This window comes from Lissotriton vulgaris, chromosome 10 (assembly GCF_964263255.1).
Source record: "Lissotriton vulgaris chromosome 10, aLisVul1.2, whole genome shotgun sequence".
Lineage (NCBI taxonomy): Eukaryota > Metazoa > Chordata > Amphibia > Caudata > Salamandridae > Lissotriton > Lissotriton vulgaris.
In genome coordinates this window covers 540,018,974-540,045,405 of record NC_141698.1, presented here as the reverse complement: position 1 = coordinate 540,045,405, position 26,432 = coordinate 540,018,974, and positions in this window count along the sequence as shown.

Sequence of the window (26,432 nt, the reverse complement as noted above, 5' to 3'; positions counted from 1 at the left end):
CTGCTACGCAAGGGACCGGCGCGATAACTGTGAGGTGGCATTGCCTATTACATAATTGGACCGGGTGTAGGCCGTCAGCCGGGTCAGTAGCTGACGGTGGCGGCGGCAGGCTGCGTTGCGCTGCGATGTCATTGCAGCAGTGTTGGCCTCCATGGCTGCAGTCATGCGGGCCATTCCCTCCCCCACACCTGCCATGGCTGCCGTCTTGCGGTCCATCCGGTCCCCCACACCGGCCACATTGCGGCCAATGTTGTATAGCTGAAGCTGTATGGCACCTTGCCGGCGTGCCTGCAGCTGATGAATACGGAGCATGCGTCGTTCCACACTCATTCTCGCCAGCCGCTGTCCATTCCCCCTCCTGGTGATAGGTTCATTGGTCTGCAGGCGAGACCTGCCACGCCTGCTCTGCTGGCCTGACACAGTGGGTGGCCGCTGTGTTCCCGCTGTCGCGGGCCCTGATGTTGAAGCACCAGCGGCTGGTGGTGTCACGGTAGGCGTTGCTGGTGCGGCAGGGGCTGGAGGCACACTGGTAGTGGGCCTGGCTACGGGAGTAGTTGCTGCGGCAGAGGCTGGGGGCACACTGGTAGTGGGCCTGGCTGCGGGAGTAGTTGCTGCGGCAGAGGCTGGGGGCACACTGGTGGTGGACCTGGCTGCAGGGGTTGTTGCTGCGCCAGACGCAGGAGGCACACTGGTGGTGGACCTGGCTGCAGGAGTTGTTGCTGCGGCAGGGGCTGGAGGCTGTGTATGTGACGGCACCTCTTCCTCATCCTGTGCTTCCTCATCTATTTGCAGCCTCTCGCTGTCGCTGCTGTCTGCGCCACCTGTGAGGGGAAGAGGACGTTCATTAGTTGCATGTATCTGTCACACGTGCAGTTGCTACATGTATGATGGGTGACATTCCCTGACTGCCTATGGCTTTGCGTACTTTGGAACCTGTCTGGCTGCATTGTGGTACTTCTACATTGTGGCCACACTACATGTTTCACAATGCTTTAGGGCATTACCTGATGTGCAACGATGGCATGGCTATGGAACATTATGGGAGGTTATATGGTCATGGCCATTCATAGGGGACAGGGTCGCAGTCGCATGCCACTTACCTTGGATGTCTTGGGTGGGGCGGGATGAGTCCAGACGGGTCACTACGATGCATGCCTCAGCCTCCAGCGTGTCTTCTACTTGATCCTCCAAGGGGGTGTTTGGAGGGACTGTAGGTCCTCCCCCTCCAGTGCCCAGGGACTCTCCAAGCCTCTCAGCTACCTTCTCTTTGGCACGACCTCGGAGGTCGAACCAGCGTTTCTTAAGTTCGTCCAGTGACCTGTTGGCCACACCCACAGAGTTCACCGCGGACGCTATGCCCACCCAGATCCTGCGTTTCTCCTGCTCGGCCACCCTCCTTGAGTCCTTCCCCAACAGTTTGGAGTGGTTCGCCACCACCCCTTCAATTAAGTGCTCCAGCTCCTTCTCGGAGAACTTTAACTTTGTCTTCCGCCCTGTGGTGTTGCTGGGCCCAGGAACTGCCTCCTCAGACATAGCTGCAGTGTAGTTTGAAAGTAGTTATCCAAGCAGAATTGCAGAAGCTCTCCCAGTTGCTGACTAGAGGTCTGCCTCACTGTGGTGAATGGGGGTGGAAACTGGCTTCTTCCTGGTTGTGATGTCATCACTGTGCTCAAAATGCGACTTCCTGTTTTCCCGATCTCGCGATTTTGCGATCTCGCTTTTTGCGATCTCGCAATTAGCGATATCGCTATTTGCGATATCGCAAATCCGACACGGATGTAGCCGGCAATAGCGATTTTTCTGCGATTATCGATAATCGCTAACGGCTTTTGCGGCCACGTGCGAATAGCTTTTTTTTATCGCAAAACATCATGAATTCCGTTCTGCGATTTCTCAATTGCGATTCGCAGTTAATCGCTAATTGAGAATCGCAGAATCCGGTTTTCATGAATCAGGCTGTTAATCTCCTATTTTCTATGTCCGGTTGCCTATTCACCTTGAACTTGGTTATCTCCATTTCATGCCTTCTTGATCTCTCTCTGTCCTCCAATTCTTCTTGGGACAGACATTTGTTAGAGCCAATGCTACCTGCACAAGAAAGTACCTCCTTTACTCTTGAGCCCAATGGCTCTTCCTGTTGTACTTCTGCATCATCATCCTCCTCAATCACATGAGTTTTCCTGGCTTCAACCCAGGCTCTCAGCACCTTGTAGAATTCTTCCTTCACTTTAAATCCAGAAGTGGAAACATTGAATTTCTTGCAAAAGTACTTCATCTGCTTTACTGTGTAGCATTCCAGCCTATCTTCTTCCCATTCACAATTAAGGGAGGTTACAGATTCTGCTCTCTCTACTACAACTGATCCAGGCATTTTTCAAAAAAAGGCAATCCAAAAATTCAAAAAGGAATCTACCAAAAAGTATGCGGTATCGTTATTGTCTGCGCTCACTAAGTGGTGTTCACCAGTCACTGTACATGAGTCACAAATGCAAATTCGGAATCCTGACGTCCAATGTTAGATTTGGGGGTCTTTAGTTGGCACAGGTAGATACTTGTGACAAATAGGAACCCTCTCCTCTAGTCAGGACAAGGGGTTTACACTCCTAAAATAACCCCTGCTCACCCTCTAGGCTGCGTGGCGCGAGCAGTCAAGGCTACTTCAGAGGCGTTGTAAGTTAAGCAGTTGTGACCACATACAGTAACCCGGTGACAACATTACAAATGGACACCACACAGGTTTTGTATCAAAAATAAGTAGACTTTATATAGAGTTACCACAATTGAGAATCGCAGAATCCGGTTTTCATGAATCAGGCTGTTAATCTCCTATTTTCTATGTCCGGTTGCCTATTCACCTTGAACTTGGTTATCTCCATTTCATGCCTTCTTGATCTCTCTCTGTCCTCCAATTCTTCTTGGGACAGACTGTTGTTAGAGCCAATGCTACCTGCACAAGAAAGTACCTTCCTTACTCTTGAGCCCAATGGCTCTTCCTGTTGTACTTCTGCATCATCATCCTCCTCAATCACATGAGTTTTCCTGGCTTCAACCCAGGCCCTCAGCGCCTTGTAGAATTCTTCCTTCACTTTAAATCCAGAAGTGGAAACATTGAATTTCTTGCAAAAGTACTTCATCTGCTTTACTGTGTAGCATTCCAGCCTATCTTCTTCCCATTCACAATTAAGGGAGGTTACAGATTCTGCTCTCTCTACTACAACTGATCCAGGCATTTTTCAAAAAAAGGCAATCCAAAAATTCAAAAAGGAATCTACCAAAAAGTATGCGGTATCGTTATTGTCTGCGCTCACTAAGTGGTGTTCACCAGTCACTGTACATGAGTCACAAATGCAAATTCGGAATCCTGACTTCCAATGTTAGATTTGGGAGTCTCTAGTTGGCACAGGTAGGTACTTGTGACAAATAGGAACCCTCTCCTCTAGTCAGGACAAGGGGTTTACACTCCTAAAATAACCCCTGCTCACCCTCTAGGCTGCCTGGCGCGAGCAGTCAAGGCTACTTCAGAGGCGTTGTAAGTTAAGCAGTTGTGACCACATACAGTAACCCGGTGACAGCACTACAAATGGACACCACACAGGTTTTGTATCAAAAATAAGTAGACTTTATATAGAGTTACCACAAGACCATAAACAACAAAAATACACACTATGATTACTTTAAGATGGTAGATTTAAACTTATTTCAGTTCAGTTCTTAGATGCGACACTCTGCGTCAATGTACCTTAAGTTGCGTTGCGCTTCCACGACAAGCAATGTCGCAGTGATTGGAAATACGGCAAAGTTTAGATGCAAAGAAATAAAGACGTGAAGATCTTCCAGATGCGGCACGCTTCTCGGGGATGCGAGAAGTTCTCGGTCTGATGCGTGGAGTACAGCAGCGATATCTACGATGCGACGGCAGCAGCTTCAGCGGCGATGCTCTTCTCCCACGATGCGTGAAGCTTCCGCACGATGCAACAACTACAGCGGCGACATCTAAGATGCGATGGCAGCAGCTCCGACGGCGGAGCACTTCTCGGGGATGCAAGGTGCTCTTGGTGGATGCGGTGCAATGCGACAATTCCAGCGGCGACACCCTCCTTCGGAGTTGCGACGACAGGTACAGCAACGGCGAAACGCTCCGATCTCGTTGCGAGATTCTTCTCCTGAGGCGGTGCAGTGCGACAGCTCCAGCGGCGACACCCTCTTCACAACTTCAGCAGGAGGCAAGCTCTTTTCCAAGCCCTTGGAGATCCTTCACAAGTTGAAAGCAAAATACACAAAGAGCCTTTCTCCTTCCTTTGGCAGTAAGGCAACCACTGCAGGCCAATCCCCCAAGGAGCACTTCAGCTTGGGAATAGTCTCTCCTCAGTTTCTTCAGGTTCCTCTCCTCAGTAAAGGTTTTTCTTGTAGTCCAAAGTGATCTAATTTCTTGGGAGCAGGGTCCCAATATTTATACCCCAAAATCCTTTGTTCTCTAAGGGGAGAGGGACCTGTTCCTAGTCCAAACCAGTTCCTGAGCACTTTGTTTACCAGACTTCTCCTTTCCTCTCACAGTGCAGGGCAGACACATCAGATGCCCCACAGGAGGTGGAACCAGAATTGTGGACGGCAAGTATAGTCCTGGAGCACTTTGTTGACAGGACTCCTTCTCTTCTTTCAGTGTGCAGGGCAGAGACATCAGCCACTCCCCAGGGGGTGGAGCCAGCATTGTGGAAGGCAGACACAGCCCTATTCAGAGTTCAGGTGTACTCCTCCCTCCCATCTAGATGCAGATCTCTCTGTTCACCACTGGGTGACTCGGCCTGTCTCCTGGAATTCCCCAGCCCTGTCACTCACAAAACCAGACATAGGAATACACAAACTAACAGAGGCAGGTTTGAATGGTTAGACAAGCAAATACCTACTTTCTAAAAGTGGTATTTGCAAACACAGAATATTAAAATAAACTTTACTAAAATATGTATTTTATTATTCTGAGTCCAGGCAAACTAATCTCAAATTTCTACCATGTTCTTTGAGGCAGTAAGGATTATAAAGTGCAACAATTCTAACAGCCCATTCTGGCCTAAGGAGAACAGGTAGCCTTGCAATAGTGAAAAACGAAAAATGGCTGTAATTCACTATTAGGACATGTCACACACATCAGGGCTTGTCCTACCTTATACTTACAATGCACCCTGCCCTTGAGCCTACCATAGGGGTGACTAATATGAAGAAAAGGGAATGTTTAGGGACTGGGAAGTGGGTGCACTTACCCGGTCAGCATGACAGTACCAGACTTCACTCAGGCTCTGCAATGGCAGACCTTAGACACACTTTACAAGGCTGCTTCTGTGGGTGGCACAACCAGTGCTGCAGGCCCAACAGCAGTATTTGGATTACACGCCCTGGCACACTCAGTGCACTAGACTAGGGTCTGACAAGTAAACTAAATAGCCAAACATGGAACCATTTATTCATACATCAATTTAAAATAGGGAGCACTTGCACTGTGGCACTGAATAGCAGTGGCACAGTGCCCAAAGCATCTAACACCAGCAAAAACACATGCGGCAACAGCAAAAATGGAAGGGAGACCCACTCCAATGGTGCCAGGTCTAACAGTGGGGTACTCGCAATGCTCCATGCACACATGCGACATTCACAACACTGCAAGCTTCATCACTGCTGGAGTGAGAAAGACTGGTTTCGGGTCTATCGGTCCTTGGGGGGCTCACTACTAAGGGTTCTGCAGCACCAAGACACTTTTGGCTATCTTCCTAAGAATCAGAGTGGACTCTTGAGTTCAGGCCTACTAGTTCCAACTAGAGCTTTTGAATGCTCGTCCACAGCTACCACTGAAGTGCAGAAGGGGTAGTTGCTCAGGATCCATAGTGGGTCGGGCCTAGCAAAGGTCAGGAGTAAAAGGCCTCAATCAACACAGTTAGGCTCACTAATCCCTGTGTGCCCCGTGGCCCTCTAAAAGGGGTTTAGACAGTAAGCTATTCACTAGATCTGTTTTTAAGACATCTGCAAAGGTGGGTTAATGAAAATATTGTCTTCCCTCTAGAACACATGGTCTTCCATGGTAAGCAATCTGGTTTAGTAACATTACTACTATTCATTTAGATCTAGAAATATACATATTTGTCAATAACTGGACAAAGTGAAGCTTTCTTGTTTGCTTTGCAATTGCCTGAATAATGGGGTACTCTTCGCAGGACCCACTGTTCCATCCTACATTTAACTTATACATGAAATGTGTCATCATGTGACTCCTTAAAAGGACACAAGTTGAGCCACATAGGCCAAGAAGCCATCTCTTTGGCAATATGAAAAGTTCTTAGTTGAAGATTAGGAGGTTTGCAAGACAAGAACAACTACCCTGAAACAGAGTATGGCAACTCTCTTTGCTGTCGATTATCTGGTCTCCATTCCCATAGCATTTAGTTACTGTTTTTATTGTACCCTGCATACTCCATACCTCTTACGCATTCGTTCCTCCCTTCCTTCCTTCGGTGGTCAACTGTCCTGCAATCTTGTCTTTTGCCCTGCTGCCAAAACCACAGAAGCTTTAATCTATAGGGGTTACGTCCTTTTCGGGGGCCCGGTCGGACGTGCAATATTTTTTCAAAAAGAATTACCTGACCACCAGTTTTGGAACTGCTAGTTACTCATCCAGATTTGGAAATACAATGCATCACGTCATTGCATTTAATTTTCACAGTTGTATTAATTCAACTTAATTTCAAACATCCTTTCATTTTTTTGAAGCATCAAAAGAATACACATTTCATTCATTTATACATTCCTCATGAATAAATGTTAATAAACACATAAATAACTGGACAATTCAAAAACTTAAACATAACGACAATAAATTCAAATCTAACGATTAATTCAAACAATTACACCAGTCAGTGATTCAAACAATGCCTGTAGGCGCTATGACATTGAGTAATGTTCAGTTTGTTAAGCGCTTCAAACAGGTATACTGCCGGGACAACTTTCTCTGGAAGTGATTTGCTCTCGGGTATATTTCATGCAGTTGCATCCTCTCTAGAGCTTCAATTAATGTGGATCCCTCGCAGGCAAAATATTAGCGTGCCAACACGTTTCTAATCCCCCTCTGCCTCAGGGGATTATCATCAGGGCTTAGACCACGGTGTAATCTTATCTTCTTTGCTGAAATTCAATCTCCTAATAGTATCCTCTTATACACTGGAGTCTTCGTGTTTACTTGCATTTCTCCACAAACATTCATCATGGTGATGAATGTTTGTGGAGAAATGCCATTTGCCAAGTGAAGCTTGAAGAATATCGCCTAAATTTCCATCAGGTAGTCAGAAACTGTTAAGTAGAGCCAGAAATCCCCTGAAAAAGGATTACAACATTCACAAGGTGGAATGTAAAGCCCTCAATGAAGTATTTTGGCTCAATTTAAATCGCAAATAAGGATACAAGGTGGGAGTCATTGCAAGTAAACACGAAGACTCCAGTGTCTAAGAGGATACTATTAGGAGATTGAATTTCAGCAAAGAAGATAAGATTACACCGTGGTCTAAGCCCTGATGATAATCCCCTGAGGCAGAGGGGGATTGGAAACTCGTCGGCACGCTAATATTTTGCCTGCGAGGGATCCACATTAATTGAAGCTCTAGAGAGGGTGCCACTACATGAAATACACCCAGAGAACAAATCACTTCCAGAGAAAGTTGTCCGGGCAGTATACCTGTTTGAAGCGCTTAACGAACTGAACAATACTCAATGTCATAGCGCCTTCAGGTATTGTTTGAATCAACGACTGGTGTAATTGTTTGAATTAATCGTTAGATTTGAATTTATTTTCGTTATGTTTAAGTTTTTGAATTGTCCCATTTTTTATGTGTTTATTAACATTTATTCATGAGGAATGTATAAATAAATGAAATGTGTATTCTTTTCATGCTTCAAAAAAATAAAAGGATGTTTGAAACTAAGATGAATTAATACAACTGTGAAAGTAAAATGCAATGACGCGATGCGTTGTATTTCCAAATCTGCATGAGTAACTAGCAGTTCCAAAACTGGTCGCCAGGTAATTCTTTTTGAAAAAAAAACACAGAAGTAGCAGCAGTATGGAATGCCAATTTTTCTGAATTTGGCTCCGATCACTCCAGATCATCTCACAGGATGAGTAAAAGAGAAGGACTGGGGCTGGAGTTGCAAGACCTTTAATGGCCTGGTAATTGTCTCTCACATTTTCAGTCCTTTATAAGCTGCAAAAGTGGTGCCGATGGGTGACTGGTGACTGGAGCTGCATCACAGGTGAGGCCCTGCACATTGCAGCCTCAGGAGCATGCTCAGTTATAGAGATGCAATTGTAGCCATTTGCTGTTATGTTAAAAAGACTTGAATGTGTAATGACAATGAAATGATTCCGAGGCACTGGAAATATGCCTTTAGATTTTTTCTTTCTTTCATTAAACCTATTTCAAAGTGCTCAGATATTTTTTAGATTAGAGCACAAAAATACAGCAAGTTTTTTTTGGCCACGATCAATCAGTTCGTTAAAGTAGGAGAGCCGAGAGTGAACGCCCATTTCTGCTTGATCTGAAGTCTATAAATGTACCCTCATATTGCGTTTTTGTGATTATACCTTGATACTGGGCACTGTCATTTCTCCCCGGGGTCATAGATAGTCCATTTTGACCACAAACTTACTAGCAACATTCATGTTCATTAAATACTCCAACCCCCACATGCATCAAACTCCCGTTTTGCGATTCCAAATTTGCGATTTTTAGCGAATCGCAAATATGGAATCGCAAAACGGGATGCATCATTGAAAGTGGATAATATTTGCGATTCGGTAAAAATCGCAATTTTTACCGAATCGCAAATATTATGCGAATTCAAATGTGCGATTTCGCAATTCCCATTGATTCCTATGGGCCAAAAGGCCCATAGGAATCAATGGGAATTGCGAATTCGCAAATTGGAATTCGCAAAATGTTGATGCATTTCATGGGTGCAGGGGGGGGGTCCAAAGGACCCCCCCTTGCACCCCTGAAATGTTTTTTTAAATGGATGTTTCACACACACATGTCCTAAGGACATGTGTGTCTGTAACATGAAAGTGTTTAAAATGCTAATTTGAGCATTTTAAACATTTTTCGCAAATTACCGCGAGGTTCCCCCTCGTGGAACTTTGCACTTGCAATCTTCAAGATCGCAATTTTTTAAACAAATGATGCATTGCATTTAAGGAATGGCAAAATTGCGATTCCTTAAATGCAATCGCATTTTCCAAAATCGCAAAATTAGCGATTTTGAACAAAAAACAATGATGCATCCCAAAAAGCATTTTTGGAATCGCAAACGGCCGATTTTAAGGAATCGCACCGTTTGCGATTCCAAAAATGCTTGATGCATGTGGGCACATATCTTATGAAAAGGGGAGCAGAGGAATACGTTCAAAAAGTGATTGCCTAAGAGTACACATTTAGGTCAAACGGGGAGACCATGGGTAAAAAACATGTCTCCTGGGTCCAGATTCACAAGTTAGTCTACTAAACCACAACTGGGGTGACAATGATTCTGATGGCAACACCAAGAGACTAGCTGTCATTTCTGTTGTGGTGCCCATTGCCATGACATATTTTTGAACCCACTCAAAGTCTACATTTATTTGTGTGCTTATTATCATTTACATATATTTTACATCGCATGATGCTTGCAATTTCATTTATGTGTATTCACAGCCTAGCAATATTTTGTTATAGGTCCATAGTTGTTTCACGAGTTGTTATATACTGTGTGTTCTTGCTATGTGTATTTGCAGGGAAGTTTAATGGCTTTGGACATGTAGGAGAGTGTGCACGCTTTTGTTCACTCTACATCACTAGTTTAGTTTTTTCTCAAGATAATGTTGAAAAATGTTACACAAGTCTGTTTTCGAGCCTCTTGCGAGAGACTTATTCCAGGCATTCCAGGAGGCACGTCCACGTTACAACATATATCAAGGTCCATCAGCAACGTGCCATCAGCATCTATGTAGAAAAATGACAAAATGAAGACTTAAAGTGGCCTGCCATGCAGGCAGCAGATAGCATAAGGATGAACACGATGGAAAAGTATGCATGTGCACCATTCCGAAAGGGTAAACAACCTTTACAACGCAGCCATTACATCGCACTACATTTACAACGCAGGCATTACATCGCAACAACCTTTACAACGCATGACACTACAATGCAGGCATTACAACACATACCATTACAACGCATGACACTACATCGCATCTCACTACAACGCAGGCATTACAACGCATACCATTACAATGCATACCATTGGAGTTAGAATAGTAATTTTAACCCCTACGCTACCCAACGCTTTCCCTACTGTTGCACCCCCTGGAGTTAGAATAGTAATTTTTACCCCTACACTATCCAACACTTACCCTACTGTTGCACCCCCTGGAGTTAGAATAGTAATTTATACCCCTATACTATCCAATACTTACCTTAAATGCAATGTAATGGTATGCGTTGTAAAGGTAGTTTGTGATGTAATGGAATGCATTGTAAAGGTAGTTTTTTAAAATGCGATGTAGTGTCATGCGATGAAATGGAATACGTTGTAGTGGATGTTGCGATGTAAAAACTGCGCTGTAAGTGCATGCGTTGTAAATGTATGCATTGAAACATCATACATTCTTTAGGAAGCTCCTAATTTTGGCACGATTTTGGTGCTATTGTAGACATTAGCTAGAATCAGGAAGGAAGGTAACTGAGTGAACTGATTCCAGCTCCGGTTTTATTAAAGAGTGGTATCAATCATGCAGCCAGTTTTCATAATATTCGCATGTATTGCCTTCATTTTACTTCCTACAATTTGTATATCTGCAAATATGCTTTTTCACACATCCCACACCAAAACTATGCATTAATACATATTTAAGCCTTTTAAAATTATACTGTGGATTTCTTATGTATGTGCCCATCAGGGAAAGGTGATCCAGTTACCCACATATAAATAAAATGTATTCCTGACCGTCTCTGGCAGGATTTTATTATTACCCAATACACATTATCTCCAGGTAAATAATGGGAAATGCGCAAATCGCAGCCTGAATTTCGCTCCCACCCATTCTGGAAACATTAGTTCACATCTAACCTGAGAGCCATGAAGAATCTACTGGGCTGCCTTTGGAAGAAGAGGGACTTGCAAAAATCTTGTATCAGTGGGCCTTGCCCAGCTAAAGGGGTACAATGTTTATTTCCAGATTAAGTAAAGTGGTAAATGCAAGATTAGATGTAAAGTATCCAGTTCTGAGGCTCAAAGATAGCCTCTGGACCACGTCAGGTTGTGTTGTCTACACACCCCGGTGACGGGCCTACCTTGTTAAGGGTTCTGTTAAGGTTGGGTTTTTAGAGTACTCAGTACCTGTATTAAGCCTGCTTACATGCTTCCCTAATATTTCAATAAAATGGGAAAAAGACAAATAGATTGGGAGCCCCTAACTTTCGTTTCAGTAGCAGAAGGTGGTTACTGCATGGCTGCCACTGGGGATCCCCTGTACAGGCTTTATGGCCACTGGCCCAGAGATGACAAAATAAGTGCCAACCACATAGGGGGTATGGGTTCCGCCCTCCCTGCACTTTTTTTTATTACACAAACAGTTAATAATATTGTGTAATTAACTTTTAGTGTAGTAAACAAGGAGCATCAAGGACTGGAAGGAGACCCTCACTGGCAGCTAAGTAAATAAAAATAAAAAAGTTGAATGTAAGTTGTGTGTGTGCTTGCAGGTGAGGGTGTGTTTGTTTGAGGGAAAGCATGTGTATGTGAGTGAGAGAGAGCATGCAAATGTAAGTGAAAATGTGTGAGCATGTGTGTGTGAAAGTGAGTGTCAGTGACAGGTAGTGAGTGAAAATGAGTGATATTGATTGGCAGTGATTCTAAGTGAATCAGACTTAGTGAGAATGAGTGAGAGTAAGAGGGACTGCATGTGAGAGAGTGGGTGCCTGACAATAAATAAGGAGAAGTGTGAGGAGTGTTATTGAGTGTGAGTAAGAATGAGTACGGTTGATAATGAGTGAGGGCCAGTGAGTGTATGTTTGAGTTGATGGAGCAAGGTCTTGGGAAAAAAGAGGCTTGCTCAGAACAAATCCGCTCGTTTAACTCACTAACAAGTTATCAACAAAGTTTTGTGGAAACTAAAACGCAATCACACAAACATTTTCGGGTTAGTGAAGCTTGCGAATGGATGTACTAAGTTAGATACATTGAAGAAGGACTAAAACCGCTTAAACGGGCAATCTGTTTTGCGCATGCGTCAACTACATCTACGTAGGATGACGGGTTAATGCTTGCAGGGAAATTCTGGCGCATAAGCAGAAGCTATTAATATGGTGTCTTGAAAACTAGCATGCATGGCACCTGCTTATCTGAAATTACAGCAAGCTATTTTACTAATGCTAATGCAGGGATACGTTTACTAAATAAAATGGGATAGAGTAGAGGTGGGTGGTATACAGGGTCGGACTGGGAACCAAAACCGGCCCTGGCAAAGTGCTCGGCCGCCCCCTCCCCTGCCGCCGAGTTCTTTGCCATGGCCGGTTTTCGGCCGATTTTGTTACATGGCCGATTTTGCAGGTATGCTGCAAAAACGGCCCTGTAACCAAATCGGCCCCCGGGGGCCCAGAACCGGCCCCCACCCGTGCAGCGCACCGGGGGTTTGCCCGGTGCCCGCTACGGGCACTCCGGGCCTGGTGGTATACAGTGCAAACACTTTATCTGAGAAATTAACACCTGCCTTTTGAGTTTTATCATTAGTGCTTATTTGGGCCTTTCTCGCATAACTGAATGAGCTGAGTGACGCGAAGTCTGCGCATATCCACTGAGGGAAGCCATGAAGGTCATGACAAAGCAGTTGAAAGGGAGCCAAGATCGAGTGCTACTTCATAGGACAAGGATGGTGCAGAGTTCAACCGTGAAGAGTTCTATTCATCATGATGTTTAACTGTTTCAATATTAATACAAGTAGTATATGGGAATCAAATTTATGAATAAGAGGTTGGGTTTAAGGACAATGGTTTAACTGAATTTTGGGACATGTAAGCATGGTGTGATGAAGACCCCCTTTGCATGACCAATCAAATTTCGTATTTTACAGATAGTGAAACATTGATGTGTGGAACATGCAGAACGAAAGGTATAATTAAGATTGCTTTAATTAATTAGTGAGAGCAGAGAGCTGGGAGCTGAGAGCGGCGGAGATCTGAGAATTCAGAGGAGAGAAGGTGACTGCTGTGAGATGCTGAATTGCTGATAAAGAGCTGATTGCAGAACCTGAAGCAGAAATTTCTATCCTAATTAAATTTGGTTAAATTTGAAGATTGCATAAGAATCTCGAGGAGGAAGAGAGTGTCAGAGAGGGGTGTACCGCGACTGTCGGTATCTATGAGAGGGTAACTATCCTGTCCTGAAGTCTTTGTTTCCTGACCTATCTCAGGCCAGGGGGTTGGTTTTCCACACCATCCTTGGTAATTATAAATGTCTGTTATTTGCTAATGTTCTTGATCTATTCTCCTTATCTTCTCTTTTCGGCATTAATTATGGCATGAGTCAGAGATAAATGCATTGTGTTTATTAATTGAATTTTCTCTCCTATGAATGATGGTGACTGGACTGTATTGAGATTGTTCACATGCATTTAAAATTTTAGATAACGATTTAAAAATGTCTTGAGTCTCTGGTGATTTACTTAAAGTATAGAAAAGTTAGTTTTTGTTAATTATCGCCATCAACTAGATTCAACTAATGGTCCATCGATCAGAGGAAAGAACTTGCTGATCTGTGAAGGGTTAGTTGAAAATTTTACAGAGGCATTGAATAAACTAATCCTAAACAGTTTGTGAAATTTTATAAAACTTGACCCCCCAGCGGTTTAACCTCTGTGAGCTTATGGGCCCAGGTGAGTATATGTTAGTGGAGTATCTGTTGTTGGTGAACCGCTGGGTCAGAGTCAAAAAGAGTTAGTCAGAGCAAGTGAGAATGAGTAAGAGAGAAAGTGAGTGTGAGAAAGTATGACTGAGAACAAGATTTAATGTGACTGAAAGTGAGTGTAAATAAATAAGTGACAATTAGTGAGTCAGAGTGAGCGAAAATAAAGAATTGAGAATGAGTGAGTACAAGTGTGAGTGAGAAAGTTTTAGTGAGTCAGAATATCAACGAGTGAGAGTCAAAATTAGAGAGAATGAGTGCGTAACTTTGAATGAAAATAATTGAGTGTGAGTGAGTGAATGTAAGTGTGCTTGAGTGAGAATGTGGTGTTAATCTTGCAATTTTGCTATTGGCCATGGCCTACTGAAATTAATTCTTGGGAGTCACCCATGGCAAAATGCTGGTGTTGGCATACTAGAGGCAATTCTTAGCATGACAGGATCCTGTGCCAAAATACTATCATTAGCATAGTGGAGATCATTCTTGACATAATAGGCACCCATCATAAATCAACGGCGAAGCAGATAAAATTCTTGGCATATGGGCACGCTTGGAAAATGCAGGAGCAGGCATATTTGAGGGCATTTTTTTGCATGGAGTCACCCGTGACAAAAAGCTAGCCCTATCACATTGGATGATACTCTTGCCATAAGGGAGAACAATTGTGGTATATGGAAGCAGACAACCATAACAAAATGATGGTCCTGAAATACTAGAGCTAATTCTTGACAGATGGGTTACCCTGACATATGGATGGCATTAATGGCAAAATACTAGCACTTGCATATTGTATGCAATATTTGGCATGGAGGCATCTACGGAAAAATGCTGGCCTGGGCACAATGAAGTTATGGGGGTATCCACAGCACATTTTGAAGAAAGAAAATATAGGATCAACTCCTGGAGAGCATCAGATTTTGTCAGCTTGGCACACCAAAAAGGGCATGAATATTTTATAAGAGCCCTATCACAGTTTGGGATTTCTGAGCAATTTATGGGAAAATCGTTCTTTATAATGTACTATCTGGCCCCATTTTTTTAAACATTGAAGAGGTCAGACTCATTCATTTCACACACTCAGCAGAGTTCAGCAAAAGCATTAAACCCCATCTCTTTCAAAGATCATGGCAGCACTGTGCTATTTGCGGTTTCTAAAACAGACATCTGTCTGTATTTTGTTGTTACAATAACCATACGGTGAACTTCATTGATCTCAAATACAGTCATGCCATTAGGATAAGGTTCATGTGACCACATGTCCTTGGAAGATTCAGGCTCAAAGATCATATGCTGTTGTTATTAACGTTCATGGATTACTGGGCAATATCGATTGTGGTGAACACTGTTATTTACTGCTGGTATTTTGGAGGTTAAGACTATTTCATTCCATTCGCCAACAGAGTTGCTGACTTTGTAAACGAGGTCTTAATGTCCTATCGTACGTCGACAACACTCAAATTCAGTCAGTCAGTCCGTCAAAAACCCTAATTCGACGGGTTGCATTATAAGACAAGACTTAAAACCATAAAACAATCATATATTTAAAAGGATAAAATAATAAGTCAATTTATGGATATCAAAATTCAAATTTGGGGAGCAAATTCACTTGATATATTGCTCCATAATGACACAAAAAGCACAAAACGTTAATAAAACACCATTTATACTTCAAATATCGCTTTAAGATAAAATAAAGCATTAAAAAAGCTATTTTAATTATTAGATTTTATCATTTTAAAACCTTGACAAATGTGGCCTATAATAGGCAAACAGCATAACTCAGTCTCCAAAAGTAGGAGGCGATGCAAGCAAGTAATATGGGAACTGGAGCCAAAAGGATGCAACAGAGTCCGTAAAAAATACAGTCTGGGTTTAATATAAAAGCCAGAGGAAAACAGGAAGTGAGCAAGTGTTTGTTTGGAAGTACTATCACAAGGGCAAGATGGTGGGCTGTGAAACCATGTGCCCTGCTGGGGATGGGCTACCAAAAAGTGTGAGGTGCCTAGTCTAAGACGAGGTAAGATAAAACCTATGCTCTGAGTTGGAAACCCCAGGGAGATAACTTTCCACTCCCTCCACTTGTTTAAGATTCACATAGCGGGCTACTGTAGACAAAATTCAAATTACCTTAGGAAGACAAGGGAATTAAAGCTGCACCGCCCTATGCATCACATCAAAGTATAATCAAGTAGTAATTGACAATGTTGCCCACCTCAATGGTCTGCTGCTCGTAGACAATACCCTATGATAAACAACTCATAAACAGAGAGGCAACAATAGCAACAAGACAATAAGTAAAACAATTATTCTTGAAGCTTCTGCGTTGAAGATGTATGCTTCTTTATTGCATGAAGTCAGAAAACAACTGCGCAGCCAACGCGTTTCGCCCTGAACATTGCTTCATCAGGGCATAAAAAATCACACTCAATGAACTTTTTTAGGCAAAATCATCATTCAAAAGGTAGCAACTGCATTTCACTAATCATGCCTTGTAATCAGAAGAGTCACATCTACCATCCATATGTGAAGTAAGCCTAGCACGGTCTTAACTTACTAGGACACAATGCCAGTTCCATACAGGAGTATGAACCAATCTGTCATATCCTGTGTTCCTAAAATCCTTAAGGTCCCAGGGATATGGTTTGCTACCCAAGCTGTGTTCGGCCAAAGTACATGTTTCTATCAGATCCAGAATAGACCACAGGATAGGCCTTTCCAGGAATTGCTTTTGTTACCGTGTTAACTTCAATGGCATTTCTTAGGGCTAAGGTTTCAACAGAGGACAGGGATAGTGTCTCTTCAACATATTGAGGTTGACTGTCATCGCAATATTTTTAGAAAAATGGCTAACCTACTCCTCAGCTGTAATAAGACATTCTAACGTGGGCAGATTGTTGATAACTTCACAAAAATCCCTTGGGTCTCTAGGTGCAGAGGCGACTTGTAAGTCATTCCAGGCCTGCTTCACGACCTCCACTTTTCTGGATTCCACGATGGCTTTTGTATGCTGACGTAAGCAGTCTCACTTGTGCCATATTTCATGGAGAATCTTTAAGGGCCTCTTTTAACTGTTTTATGGCTGCAGTGCAGTTGGGACTACACCATTTAAAAGTGCTGGGTTCTTTAGGTTTCAACTGAACAACCAGCAGGCTGGATGCATGTTTGCAGATACCCTGAAAACTTTTCACCACATCCACAGGGTTAGCACCCTCCAACAAACAGGCCATAATATCCGAATAAATCTGAGGAATTACGTTTTGAAGGAATTCGCTATGGCCAACATTACCCCATTTAAGGCAAATGCTCTTATTTTAGAGAACTTTAGTTGGACAATTGTACCCTTGAGGTTTCAAAACAGGACGTGATAAAACTATAACAATTGGAATGTGATCACTTACAGTAGAGGGGAATATGTAGGACTTAATTTAATATGGGGCTATGTGGGGAGAAAGAATGATGAAGTCAATTGTGGAACCACTTCCTTTGCCAGTAAATTGAGGCAGGTAGGGTCCACTTTCCTTAGAATATTCAGAACTAAAAAGTAAATCGAACTTCATGATGCTTTGATTCAAAATATCCATGAACGAGGTGTGCAAAAAATGTGTTATATTCTCCTTCGACTCATCGGAAATCCCACACACTCCCGATAGGGCAGGTGGAGCTGTTAAAGTAACCCATCCAGAGAATGGCCTCCCTATTTGTATGTCTCATAAGGTAACCTGAAAGATATTCATCCAAGTCTCTTACCAAGTCGATGGGGTGATTAACAAAATTGCTGAAATAAACGTTGATCAATAAAGTGTCCAAAAACCTGGGGATTGCAAGTCGCAACATTTGAGTGCAAGGTGAACACCATAGCTTTTCCTCTTTCAGATGTGGATTCCTTCAGGAGACAAAACCATTAAACCTCCATTTGATCTGTCTGAGACAGATGGCATAGCTGGTGAGCAAAAATATTGAAACCCATCTATGTGATAGTCCTCAAGGGCCCAAGTCTCTTGGCAATGTACATCAAAGTCCTTGATGAGCTCCGACCAGTTATTGTTATACAATTTATTCCTGATGCCGGCAATATTCCAGGACATAAAACAAAGATGTCCAGCATGGATTCATCTTACAGGGTAGATAATGTGCCTGAAAGATCTTCAGTGTGAGGAACAAAGCTCACCATCGAACAAAGAGACAATGGTGCCCTTGGATCGCCCAGCCAATCAACCGCTGAAGACCCCTCTCAAACAGCAAAGCGATTGGGGTGAGTGAATGCAGGAGCAAATCAAGTACAGACACAACCAGGGGCTTCTGCAATGATGAGAACAACAAATGTGGTCGGTAAAAGTAACCAAGTGATAATGCATGAATCGAGTCTGGACCTTTTGCGTGTTGGTCAAACTTGTGTAAAAGTTGACCTACCAGGCGATGGTTTTGGAAGTTTATTACTACACAGTCACCTCTAGTGGTCTTCTGAAAATGCCCTACCCACCCAACCCTCCTCACCATGATAATTTCTTCTGCAAGATGTTTGGGCTAGCCAGACTTTGTGTTAAACTAGTGAGCAATCTTCTTCTTTTGACTATGCCAGTTTCTTGTCCACCCGCCGGCTCCAGTGGAACACCTTCAGGGATAATGATGTATGGCGTCGCGCAGGTATGAAGGGAACCGAAAAAGTTTCGCTGGTAGGCTGAGCAAGAATAGTAGGTTAGTAACTGCCCATCTCTTGAGGTAACATACCATTGATTTGGGGAGGGGATTTATAGGAGGCAGAGAGTAAAGCTGAAGAGGTTGATGAGAGATTTTTTTAGAAGACTGGTGTAGGATAGAGAGCACTTGCAATTTGTCCCCCAACGACTCGAGCTGGGAGAGGATCTCTTGCCGAAAGTCCAACATAAAAGATACCAGGTTGGCAAAAAAAAGTGTTTGCACACCGCAAGTAGGGCAGCTTTGGTTTCTGAGCCAGTATTGGGATTGGTGTTCAAAGGGGGTTCTTCAGGCTTTGTAGGTGGTTTCTTCGCTCCTACCAATTTCTTTGTGGTTGTATCATTACGTCTTTTCCTCTTTGTTTATAAAGAGTTAGAGGTCTGTGAAGGAGCATTATTTGCGCTGCTGATTGAGTTATTAATAAGGGTGAGCGGGAAATCCGTTACGCCCGCGGATTTTGTGGATTTTTGGGAAATCCGCAATCCGCGAATTTTGCGGATTTCCCGCAAAATCCGCAAAAAAAAATCCGCGGACGTAACGGGTTCAAAAGTTGAACCCCCACTCATGTAACTATTTTACAATGGCGCCAGCAAGCTGCCAGCTCCGTTGTAAAATAGTTACAAAGTTAGCTTGCACAGGAACCACTAGATAAAACGAAGCAGGTGCTGCTTTATTTTATCTAAGTGCTTCCTGTGCAAGCTAACTTTGTAACTATTTTACAACGGCGCTGGCAGCTTGCAGGCGCCATTGTAAAATAGTTGCATGAGTAGGCTGGGCACAGGTCTGCTTTCTTCCCAAATCTACCGTGGAAAATCAGCTGATGGACCACTCAAGGGACCCCTGCGCCCTTCGGGGCGATTGCATAGTAACACACACATGGTCGCTCGAACTAGTTGATGCTCAAATTCAGTGACTCATTCATTAGCCCAAAAACAATTGTGAGCGTCGTTGAGGCTGGACAGGTGTGCCTTCTTCCCAAATCTACCGTGGAAAATCAGCTGTGATGCTGGATAGACTTTGCATCCTTGACTTTCACGAGCGCAATACCCGTGCTGTTCCTGTGACCAGGAGCTTCTTTCTCTTCATCTGCTGAACTGATCTTTCTCTGACCTTTTACACACAAGAGGCACATACCCTACTGGGCACATTGTGTTCGCACGGGTTTCTGCAAGTTCGCAAGCGTTTTGTACAATTTCGCAATTTGCGAAATTGAACAAAACCCTCGTGAACTTGCAGAAACCCGTGCGAACACAAAAAAAAAAAATCCGCAAGGATTTGCGGATTTTGCGGATTTTCGCAATCCGCAAATTCGCAAATCCGCAAATTTGCGGATTGCCAATCCGCAAAATCCGCCCATGCCTAGTTATTAATGGCAGCAAAAAATAAACTTTACATGACCGCCTAAGTCAATGACATACCTTGAAGTGTTGGGGGGATTCTGCCCAGGAACAGAGCTAAGCTTGGGACCACAGAGCCTTGGCATGTAAGGACAGAGTTACCATATCAACGCAGTATCTATGCGCTTGTGTTCAACTAGCTGTAGTGCCTCACATGTCCTCCTACCCTTACCAGAGGAACAAGTGTATTGGCACCCCAGACACAACACGCTTAACCCTCTCATGGATTGCGGTAATAGAGCACACCTCTACTCGTATTTGTCCACAATAAGATAAACAAGAGACACAAAGGAAGTTTAGAATATTTATTTAAACCATTATGCTCTAAAAAGCAGTATTCGTGCCACAATTAGAAAACAAATGCATACTAAAACTACTGTTAGCATGGTCAATAAACGGTGTACCATTAAAAGCCCTGTCATGTTATAAGACAGAGTTACCTAACTCCTCTCCACTTCTACTGAAGCTAAATGATTATATATCAAAGATATCTGGGATTAGTGGTGAACTCCATATCTTAGCATACATAGATGGATGCTCTACATTTCGGTTGATGCACTGCTCTTGTCTCTGAACTCTCTCTCCATGTGCTCCTCTATATGACAAGACGTGTGCTCACAAACAACAGCTGCTTCTCATGTTATGTGTAGGTGCTAGTGCCTGACCAGAGAAAAAACACAAGAGATATTCGTATTTGACCTTGTCTATGGTGTGCAGACTAAATCCAGGTAAAAGAACAGAACACAAAAACATATGCAGGTTCTGTGTGAAAATACGCTGTGGCACAAAAGCAAGAGTGATTATAAAGTAACATGTGCAAAGTAAAATGCTGCCTATAACATGCACACTTTGGCTAACATAGGAAAAGCTACAATGGGCCATGCAGGAAGCACACAACAAAAGACGCTGAGGAAAACTTCAAATGGCTCCTGAACAGCACCCGGTAGTACCTGGATTGAAGGAAGTGTACCAATGATGAGGGTTGTCAGTGGTAGTCGCAGAGGACAAAACCTTCCGCATGTTGAGGGAGTTGTGTTCACCTGACATGATGTCAAGCATTCAATAAAAAGGCTGGCCCTCTTGTTCACATTGGTTATTATGAGTATTAGAACTGTGTGGTGTACCAATATTTGATATGCCTATGAGGCATACGAAGATCACCTCACACATGGTTACTAGAACAGCTCTGTGGCTCCTCGCACATGCTTGGTGCCAAAGATACGTTGAACCCGGTACTGCTTCATGGAATAGCGGTGGTATGAGCATACCCCGTGTTTTGGGCTGAACAGCGCTGGAGTAGCAGGACGGCTAAGGCCCGGCCACGGTGCGGGAGGACTCACGTGAGCCCCTCCCCGGCACCCCTCGAAGATAGTAAGTGGGTGCAGGGCGGGTACAGAAACAGTGGGCCTCATATTTATGACCTTGCAAGATGACGCAGAGTCATCTCCAGCAGCACCTGGAGGACAAGGAGTGAGGTGTTTAGATGAGGAAGAGGCCCATGCCCTTTTGGGGAGTTTGATGATGTGACACGTTGTGACATACTGCACTGTTGTCCTGCATGGAGTGAGAGTGCGGCCCTCAATAAAAAGGAAAGCTCTTATACTGCAGGGAGCCACATAGAGGCCACTACTGTCCGATGCAGCGGTGCATAGGAGGGAAAAAAGCTGGTCTGTTGCAGGTGGTCAACCTAGCGAGAGCTTCAGATTTCCAAGTACCAAGCAGCTACCAAAGGAGGCACAGAGCTAACGCCCATTCCTGGGGGGGGAGGGAGAGTTAGAGATGGCACGAAAGCTCCCTACATTTACGACCACATGACCCCGGCACATCAGTTTGGCATGATCATCCCCAGTACATGCTCATTTTGTACATTCCAGCCATTGAGCCTTTCATTGTTGAGTAACACCTTTTGGCCCAAGGACCCAAATTGAAGTTATTGTGGAACGGTTCAACCTGTACTTCACAGTGACAAGGGTGGAGGAGGAACAAAAAAGGCCATGCTGCTTCACCTGGAGGTTGCTGGGATCTACAAGCTGTAATGCATGCTGACGAAGGTTGATCCCCGACACACCAACCACACAATAGTGAAGGTACTCAACACCCATTTTGGGGAGATGGCCAATCTGGACTATGAACAGTTCATTTTCAGGAAGACTCACCAATGCCTGGAGAATACATTGAAGGGTTCCATTATCAACTGGAGGAGCTGACGAGCATCCACACATTTATCAATGAGACTGAGGAGATTAGGGTGCAGATAATCCAATGGTGCAGCTCCAACCAACTAAAGGAACAGATGCTACAAGAACCTGTGAAGCCTCTCCCAGAAATGCTCACCCTAGGACAGTCCAAAGAGCTGTCACAAGCCAGGGTTATCCACATAGAAGCGTCACTCCACAAGCCAGTGCAGACCAAACTGGTCAACCTGGTCATCTAGGGACAAACCAGAAATAAACCAAAAGGTTGCCTTGCACCCCAAGGGTTGTGCAGATACTACAGAAGGCCTCAACATTGACAGTCTATATGCCTCACTCGAGGCAAGAAGTGAACAGCATGTGGCAAGCTTAACCACTTCACCTTTCACACAATACAAGCTGTAGGTGCTCGGTTTTTCTCTATCACCAACCCATCAAGTGGCTCAGTACGAGTGGGGGATGCGGAAGCCCCAGCGATCACAGGTTCAATCAATATCATGGCCAGGGAAGTCCAAGAAACACTGAAACTCCGAATAGCGCTGCCTCCAGCCAAAGTCAAAGACTTTGCGTTTGGACAAAGGAAACCACTCATCATGGTGGGACAGTTCACAACTATGATATCCGATGGGGTGCATCAGACATCTGCACCAGTGTATGTCACACAGGATTGTTTGGACATGCTCCTGAGCTGTCACACGGCCGAACAACTGGGGCTTGTACATTTCACATTTAGAGTACACATGGGGCAAACAAAAACATTCTGGAAGAATTCCGGGACCTCTTAGAGGAACAAGGTCCCTGAAGAATAAGCCAGTTTCACTTTACATAAATCGGTCAGTTTAGCTAGTAGTTCTAAGACACCGACGTATTGCATTTAACCTTGGGCTGAAGGTGGAGGCTGAACTACACAAACATGAACGAGCAGCCATAATAGAATGAGTGGAAGATCCTACGCCATTGATTTCCTCTATCGTGGTCACCCCAACACCCAAGAAACTGGGAAAAGTGTGACTGTACAGCGACATGCGCCTCGCCAATGTCGCCATCAAGGAGAGGCATTTGACGCCCACAGTTGATGACATCATCGAAGAATTAAGTGGAGAGGGGTATTGTGAAAGATGGGAACCTGACCAGGGTACAATCAGCTCATTCTACTCCCCGACTCTAGATACATCACAACCTTCTCCACACACAGGATTCAGTCACTACAAATGGCTCAATTTTGGTATTTTGAGAGTGGTGGAGGTAATTCAAAACGCCATTTGTGAGGTGCTGGATGGGTTGGACGGTGTCAAAAATGTCAGCACTCACATCCTTGGGTATGCCAGAACCCTGGTAGAGCAATAGAATGTCCTCCAACATCTCAGAGAGAAATGTTTGACACTGCATCGGGAGAAAAGTGCCCTCATGCAGAATAGAATTAAATTCTTCGGATATAAATTTTGAGCAGAGGGTGTGGCCCTTGATCCTGAGAAGGTGAGACATGTCAAGACAGCGCCTGCCCCCACCAACATCTCCAAACTGTAATGCTTTCTAGGGATGGCAAATTACTGTGAGAGCTTGATTAAGGTTCTCGCCACTCTGACTCAACCCCTGCAAAAACTTACAAAATCGACCACACCATGGGTCTTGGGTGATGCTCAGGAAGAGGAGTTGCAACACAAAAAATCGCACAACTCTGACCTCAGTAAGTCAACAGCCATTATCCTGTATGCCAGTCCAGTGTGGCTGGAAGCTGTCCTGTTACATCAACAGCTGTGAGTGGAGTGGGCTTCAGTAACCTATGCCAGTTGGGTGCTGACCTCAAATGAGCAGAGATATTCGCAGAATGAAAGAGAGGTGATTGGGGTCCACTTGGTGTGCCATCACTTCCACCTCTACATCGACCACAAGCCTTTGGTACACCTGTTCCAGGAGTCATCCTCTCAGCCCCTAGCCCACATTGAGAAATGGATACTTCAACTGCAAGAGTACAACTTTGAACTGGAAAATCAGCCAGGCTCCTCCAACCTAGCATATTCTTTTGAGACATCCTCAAGTAACGACAAAACAAGAAGTGTAGAAAGAGGCGGAAATGCAAGAGTATGTCAGTACATGGTGGAGAGATCACAGCTGCTGTCTATAACCTTGGATATTATCCGGGAAGCTACCCGATGCAATGACTACCTTCAGTTAACACTGCAAGGGGCGGCCACAGGACACTGGGAGCTGGTAAAATAACAGTGGATGCGGATGACACCAGAAGCCCAACAGACACTCCAGACCTTGTACAATGTCCGACATTAGTTAGCAGAGAGAGCTGATGAGTGTCACTTGAGAGTAACAAGGCTGGTAGTGCCCGACCGTCTCATACACTGCATAGTGCAACTGCCTCACCCAGGACATCAAGGCATGGCAAATACTAAAACCAGGTTAAGGAGTAAGGTCTGGTTCCACGTCTTTGATGAGATTGTAGAGACCATGTTCAGGAGTTGCATGTTGTGTCAAGCAGGAGGCTGCTCGGATCCTCCTGCACTGATTGTTACTTAAGAAGCACCCTGGCAGCCTTGAATCTGTGTGATCATGGACAGTGACAGCCTTCTAGATGGTCGCCATATGCTGGTGGTAAGCCATGCCTATTTGAAGTATCCTGAAGTGGAAGCAATTAACAACATGGCTGGGGGAGAAGTTCTGCCAAAGCTTGAGAATATCATGGCCTCTCATGGCATATTTCAAGAAATCCATACTGACAATGGTCATCGTTTCAACAGCCAAAGGATGGCAGAATACCTGAAAGCATTGAATGTGAGACAAAATAAATCATGCCATGATGGTAACTGGAGAGGCTGAAAGATTTATCAGGAGGGTGAATATGGTTATTCAAATTTCAAAAGTGGCTAACCTCTGGAATGGGCCATTTACTCATACCTATAGTGATACCGCCAAACTCCACATGCCACGACAGGCCAACTCCTGTCTAAGTCTGCATGAAGCAAGTAGTCCAAGATGTCATCCTTAATCATCCGTATCTGCAACTGGGTGTCATTGGTAACCAGCTGGTTTTCCAAAGGAGGGAGCATCAGAACAACAAAGTCATCTGACAATGGTGGGCTCAGGACTCATAGCTGAGGATCGGTGTTCTAGTGCTAGTAAAGGATTGCCATCTGGGCAGCAAGTTCAGGATGCCATTCAAGCTTCAACAGTGGTAAATGGTCTGTCGGCAGGGCACCGTAGTGATTGCAAGCAGAGGAAGAAGTGACATGGAATGTGTCATTATTCAAAAGGTACACACCACCAGGACAACAAGGACTGAAGAGTCCAGACTTGAGAGTGGAAAGAACTGAACAAGATGAGGGTGACTGGAGTGATCCGTCAAGTGTCCCAGACCAAAGCTGAGATGGGGGAAAAGGTCCAAGACCAGGGGAAGGTGTCCTAAGGACCTGGAGCAGTTCTGCCAGCTATGGGTGTGGTCGGGAGAGTGAACTAAGAAGGTGGTGTTGAGCCTACAAATCGGCACAGTTGGAGTGGAGTCGCTATAATCTCTAAGGTAACCCAATTGCATCCGCAAGGCTGAAAGACTTTCTGGTGTGACAGTTCTGACCATTTTAGTGACTGATGGATTCACTGTTTGGGGGTTCTTCTTGTTTTGTTTGTGGCGAGGGATGTTACATCGAAGGGGGGCTCCTGAAGTTAAGGGAGCGCAACAATGACGAGGGGTGTCAGTGGTGGTCACAGAGGCCAAAATCCCTGCCTGTTGTGGGAGAAGTGTTTGCCTGCCATGACGTCAGGCATTCAATAACAAGTAGTAATAAAGCCAATAGGTCTCAGTTATGAAAGAGCTTTCGGCTTTGCCAATGTGTTTTAGCCATGTTGTACACCAGCATGGCTGCTGTTCAGCATGGCTAAATGTTAGTGGCATTCAGGAGAGTGGTGTGGAGTATCCTAGAGTGGAATGGCAAAGAGTACAGCGGCATTGAATTCAGCTTCGTAGAAAGCAGTGGTGTACATTAGAATGGTGCATAGTAAAGTGGAGTGGCACAAAGTGGAGCAGCGCAAAGTAGAGTGGCAAAGAGAAGAGTAGCGTAGAGAGGTGCAGAGTGGAGTTAAGTCATACAGAGGGCAGTGGCACAAAGTAGAGTCAAGTGGCATAGAGTAGTGTACAGTAGAGTAGCACTGAGCGGTACAGAGTAGAGTATGGTGC